This window comes from Vombatus ursinus, unplaced genomic scaffold (genome assembly GCF_900497805.2).
Source record: "Vombatus ursinus unplaced genomic scaffold, bare-nosed wombat genome assembly UNPS02015394.1, whole genome shotgun sequence".
Lineage (NCBI taxonomy): Eukaryota > Metazoa > Chordata > Mammalia > Diprotodontia > Vombatidae > Vombatus > Vombatus ursinus.
Genome location: NW_020955172.1, coordinates 488,997 through 495,009, shown reverse-complemented (window position 1 = coordinate 495,009; position 6,013 = coordinate 488,997). Strand labels below are relative to the sequence as shown.

General features: G+C 47.4%; 1 pseudogene; it reads left to right on the top strand.

The window, feature by feature from the left end:
- The first annotated feature begins 4,682 nt into the window (after positions 1 to 4,682).
- LOC114032024 lies at positions 4,683 to 5,468 on the top strand (annotated as a pseudogene).
- The last annotated feature ends 545 nt before the right edge of the window (positions 5,469 to 6,013 follow it).

The following is a 6,013-nucleotide window of genomic DNA, read 5'->3' as shown; positions in this document are numbered from 1 at the left end:
TGCCCCAGGAGCTCTCAGATCAAGACCCACAGAGCAGGAAGTCCATGGAGAGCCCTTGGAGGCAGAACCCTTTGGCCTTGGGTATGCACCATCACGCCAACTGCTGAGCTCAGGCCAAGCCAGCCGTTAATGGGCCTTGGGTCTTCAGCCTGAAACCAGTCAGGAGGCTGTGGGGGAACTCTGGAAGCCTTTCTTCTCTTGCCAGCCCCGAGAAGTCTGGTGATCTGAGCACAGAAGGCTGGACTTAGCCTCAGAAAGGCTCAGATCCCATTTCTGATGCTTAGCAAGTCACTGCACCTGTGTAAGCCTCAGTTTCCTCATCTGTTAAATGTGGTTAATAATGCCTGTACCACTGGCCTCACATGGTTGTGAGACTCACAGGAGATATAATATATGCAAAGTGCTTGGGAACCTTAAAATGCTAAAGAAATCTCAGTTGCTGTCATTATTAGCCAACATTAATCTGTAAAGCTTAAGAACTGGTACAAGTCCCTTAGGTTAACTCTGAAGTTATGGCCCTTTAAAGTTTGCAAAGTACCTTACAGATATCATCTCATTTGAGAAATAGGTGCTATTATCCCCATTTGGCAGATGTAAGCAGAGGTAAGCAGAGGTAAAGTGATTTGACCAGGGTCGCCCAGCTAATAAATGCATGAAACTGGATTTGAACTCAGGTCTTCTTAACTCCAGTTCAAGCCCGGAAATTGTTCTGAGGCCTATCAACGTCACTGGCTGAGCTGCCAGTGAACAACCAGGCAGCCCCGCTAGTTTCCTCTGGTTGTTGTGTCGTTGTTAGCCAACTAACAACTACCAATGCTGACTGCCAGCTGAGCTTGCCAGTAAAAAGGGATGCAGGATTGACTGACAGGTTCCTGCCCTCCCCCTATTCCTGATCCTCTTTGGTCCCAACAGAAGAAGGTCCCAGACAGCGGCTGCCCCAGAAATACTGACGCACATTCATCAGTTACAGAACACATCCACAGCCACCATCTCAGCCCATATTCATGGCTTCCATGGATGGAAGTGGTACCAAATGTGATTATCCTCATTTTGCAGATGGGAAAACCGAAGATTAAGTGGTGAGCAGTTAAGTGAGAGTTTATGTAACTTGCCCAAGGTGACAAGCTGAGGTAACAAAACTCGACCTGAACCCCAGGTCTCCTGACTCTAAGCCTAGCACTCTTTCCCCTCTACCATGTCACCTTCTCTACACCATACTAGAGGTCCAGCTGCAGATTAATGGGTGGCCAAAGGGCCATGTGAACTGAGACCATTAAAAAGCCAACCCAAACCCAAACCTTGAAATTCCAGAAGACAAAAAGGTAGCTAAGACATGCTGTAGGTCTAGGATATGATAGTTCTCTGTGGAGAAGTAGGAATCTAGGGCCGTGAAATGTTACATACACCATCGGGTTAGGTTGTTGTGTCTGTCGGTTCTGCTTAACTGTGTTTCTTTCATGAGTCAAACAGCAGTCAGTAAGTAAATATTTATGAAGCCAGGCAATGGGCCCAGTATAGGAGGCTCTATCCTATGCTCCAGAGGATTCTAGGGGGTCCAGGGTCAGGGATACATCCAGAGATGACTGAGATGAAAAACACAAAAGGTGTCATTGAACTTTTTGAAAAGAAGGAGGAGAGCTTTCTGGGCCTTCAGTGGAATAGCTTACCTATGTGTACATACCTCTCTTTAAGGCAAGAGATAAAATAGCATTTTCTTCAAATACCACAGGAGGAAGCAGGGGGAAAAAACACCCCCATGTCCCCAACCTGAGCCCTGTTTTTACCAAAGAGATGCCTTACTGTTGCTCTTTGCAAATACTGTATTAATGAGACTTTGTAACTTGCCAGGCCAAGCTCAGAACCATGGTGGAGACCAGGCCTGGAGATGAATAATCGGATCAGATCTGATACTTGCCAGCTATGAAATGAGTGAGTCATACTTTCAGTCTGGGTGGTGACATGAAATTAGCAGAGAGCATTTGGGATGTGATGCATTCTTAATTATTTAAACATACTGACACTTGGCTGGTGACATCCTGTTTCTGGGAGCAATTTCAAGTCTGTGAGGTCAAGGCGATAAGAGTATTCCTCTAGAGGTTCTGAGCCGACTGGACCTCAGGAAGAGAGGAGTAAAGAGTGTTATTGTTGTAATTATTGATTTAAGCAGGGTCAGTGTGGCATAGGAGATAGAGAGGGGCTTGGATGAGGAAGACCTCGGCTTGAGCGATGTGTTTGTCAGCTCTGTGACCACGAGACAAACAAGCACCCTCTCTGCAGCTTGGGCAACTCCCTAGGATTTAGCTACTAAGTCATGGTTGACTTGTAATGTGTTCTTGATGGAAGGGCTTTCCCACACCAAGAGTCCCGATCTTTCATATGTCAGGAAAGATGGGGGCCAGCTCACTGGGTGACCTTGGACAAGTCTCTTGCCCATGCTGAACCTCAGTTTCTCCATTTGTAAAATGAGATGATTGAGCCGGTGTCTAAGCTTCTCTCATGTTTTGATAGCCCATACGCTGGTACAGTGTTTCTGGCTCTTGCAGGAATTTCCCAACCTGTCCAGGGCCTGGGATTTCATTACTGTGGAAACTCCCTCCTCCTTCACTACTGATCACCTGGCCCTCAGGAACTCTTATTGCGTTACCTAGCTGCCTGGGGCTCAGAAGGGTTAAGAAACTTACTCGAGGTAACCGACTGAAATGTAAAAGTGAGCTCAGAGTCCTTGAGTGCCGGCCACACTTGACCAAGAATCCTCCCTCTACAGCATCCCCAACGAGGGCTCATCCAGCCTTTACCTGAACACCTTGAGGGGGAGGCCGCTGCTTCTTGAGGCAGTCCCTGTATGGTTTAAATGTCCAAGTGGGCGCTTTTCTTTAGGTCAAGTCGGAATCTTCCTCTTTGCCTTCGTTGGAACCTAACCGAACCCTCTTCCATAAAATAACATTTCAAATATTTGAAGATAGCTATTATGTCCCTCCTCCCTCCCCCACCTCCTAGCATCCCTCAGTTCATTTCAAGAAACATTTATTGAATACCTCCAATGAGCCAGGCCCTGTGCTAGATATTAGGAATACAGAGACGACAAAGAAACAGTACCTGCCCTGAAGGGGCTTACATTCTAATGGAGGAGACAACAAGCACCCGCAGGTACCTGCAAAGCATATACAAAGCAGGTCTGGTGAAATGTAGTGGAAAGGCGATGTCTCAGTTGGGGACACACAGAAGATGATACTTGAGCCAGTCTTGGCGGAAATCAGAGAAAATGAGGCAGAAGCAGGGAGGCTGAGCGTACTTGAGGTGGTCATGGGGTACAGCCATTGCCAATGCAAAAAGATGGGAGATGGAGTGTTGAGAGTGAGGAGAAGCAAGGATGCCATTGTGGCCATACTGTAGAATCCTTGGAGAGGGATAACATATACAAAGGCTAGAAAGGGAGGAAAGGGCCAAGCCGTATGGAACCTGAAATGTCAAATAGAGGAGTTTGTAATTGATACAGAAGTAAGGCCCCTAAATAGTTATTAAGTACCTACTCTGGGCCAGGCACTGTGCTAAGTGCTGCTTATACAAAGAGGCAAAATAGAAATAGGGAACCGAGGGCATTTACTGAACGTGGGAGTGACACGGTTAGATTTGTGATTTAGGAAGATCACTTCGGTGACCAGATGGAGAACCAATGAGAGGGAGGCAGGCAAACTGGGCAGCATGCTATTGCCACGGTCCAGGGGACAGGTGATACGGGCCCAAATTAAGGCAGTAGTTGTGTGAGTGGAGAGAAGGAGACAGAAGAGATGGGGTTGAGGAAGGGAGGATGAGATTTGGCGACTGGCTCGCTCTCGGTGTCCTTCCTAATCTGTGGTGTCCAGAAGTCAACACAAACAGTCCTCCATGTGTGGCCCGACTCCAGGGCAGAGGCTGATGGCATTGAAATCCCTCCTGAATCCCCTAATGCAGCACAAGGGGCTCTTGTGGGATTCATCCTTGGCTCCGCCCTCACTCAACTGCCACAGCCAATCAGTTGCCACACCTTGGCCCTCTTCCTTGGTCACATCTCTCATGTGTGTTCCCTTTCTCTACAGTAATGCTGCCACCAACCTAGGCCAGTCTCCACACCAGTGACCTGGGCCAGTTGCTCATCCTGTCTCCCCCAGATAACTGCCATGGCCTGCTGGGTGACTTCACTGCCTCAGGCTTCTCCCCGCTCCAGTCCATCCTCAGCCACCAAAATGATCTTAATGCACATGTGTGACCATCGCAGCTCCTTGTTATCTCTGGGAACAAATATAAACTCCTCTCTCTGGCCATTAAAGTTCTTCGGCACTTGACCATTCCCCGTACGTAACGTCCAGTTTTCTGACTCCAGGCTTTTGCATTGGCTTTTCTCCATTCCTGGAATATTTTACCTTCTTACTTCTACCTACTGACTTCCCAGCTCAAATCTCACCTTCTGCAGATGGGATGGTCTTTTCCAGTTTTCCCAGCTGCTAAAGCCTTCTCCTTTATTGTACCTTCCATCCACTATGGATGTTGGGCTCGTGGTTTGATTGGTATAGGAAATTCCCAGATGGTGATACTCTCTCGACCAATGCAAGTCAGCACCTTCTCTGTACCTTTGAATCTTAGCAAGTTGCCTAGAACACTAAGATTGGTTAAATGACTTGCCTAGGCACATTTTTAAGGGGGCCATGGCATCCCTGAAGCCAGATGTAGCTGCCCTTAAGCCTGGCACAAGTGAGCTTCTAGGCCAGATATCCCTGTCAGTTGGAGTGGACCATCATTGGGCGTTCAGTTAGAATGATTTCTTGGAAGATTCCATGCAGCCAATGACTCTTCTTCTATCTAACATGGAGGTTCTATGGAAAAAGCCAGCCCTCCCAGATCAAAAGTGCCAGCAGCTTTCCAAGGTCAGGGAAGGAGAAATTCATTTGGACTCTCCTACTATAACCCCTCAGCTTGCAGCAACTCTGTGTCCCAGTGGTGAAGGAGCATCGAGCATTTTGAGCAGCAGACAGGGCTGAGTGATGCTGGATGCACTCTCCACAAAGGCCTTGTCACAGAAGAAAACAAATCACATCGTGTGGCAGAGGCTGTCCATAAATTAAGGTTGCATAATGGAGATTTGACAAAAAAGATAACAGATAACTTCAGCCCAGTCTCCTCCAAGGCTGAAAGAGGACCGCTCTCCTAAGCCAAAGACCAGACACTGGTTTACTCACACATCTTCTGCTTCGTTCCCTGGCCCAGACATCAACAACATGCATTCTGGATGTGGGGATAAGGGTAGAAGAGGCTCATCTAAAAAATGGAGCCTTTTTGGACCAAGAAGCCTCCAGAAATCTGACTTGGGTTTCAGTGTCCGGTCCTACAGCCATGTTCTGAAGCCGTTGCTGATGGAGCTTATGTAGGTCCATTCTCCCAGACCCATGGAGGACCCAGCAGTCCTCAGGCCACCTAAGACAGACCTCGAGTGATAGAAGTGAATAAACAGCCTCCATACTCCCATAACCTCAACCTGAAAAACATGAACGTGTTGACTCCCACGGGGTTCTGAAGCCCCCTTTTCCCATGGGCAGAGTTGCTCTCCCCGGTGACCTACTGTTGTACATAGCAGAGGTATCAAATGTATGCAACTCAAACCATACTAAAATGTAACTGGGAAATATTTAATAAAGTAAGTGAAAATACAGTAAAACATAGATAGCATTACATTTCAAAATGAAGTCAATATGCCACCCACAGGGACCCATATGTTCACGTGCGTGGCCCCCATTTCTGCTGACTTTAACACGACTGGTGTAGAGCGTATCTTAGACACACTTTTCATCCTTCCCATCTTCTTTACATTCAACATAAGAAAGATGCTGCCCATTCGTAATTCTGCTAGGGATAATATGTATAGTGATTGGCTCTGTACCTATTCTGTAATGACCCCAAGTGCATCAGTATGATTTCTCCAAGGACTGTCAACCACAGCCAACTCGGATGGCAGCTGAGGGAGAGAAGGGGTAGGTATGTA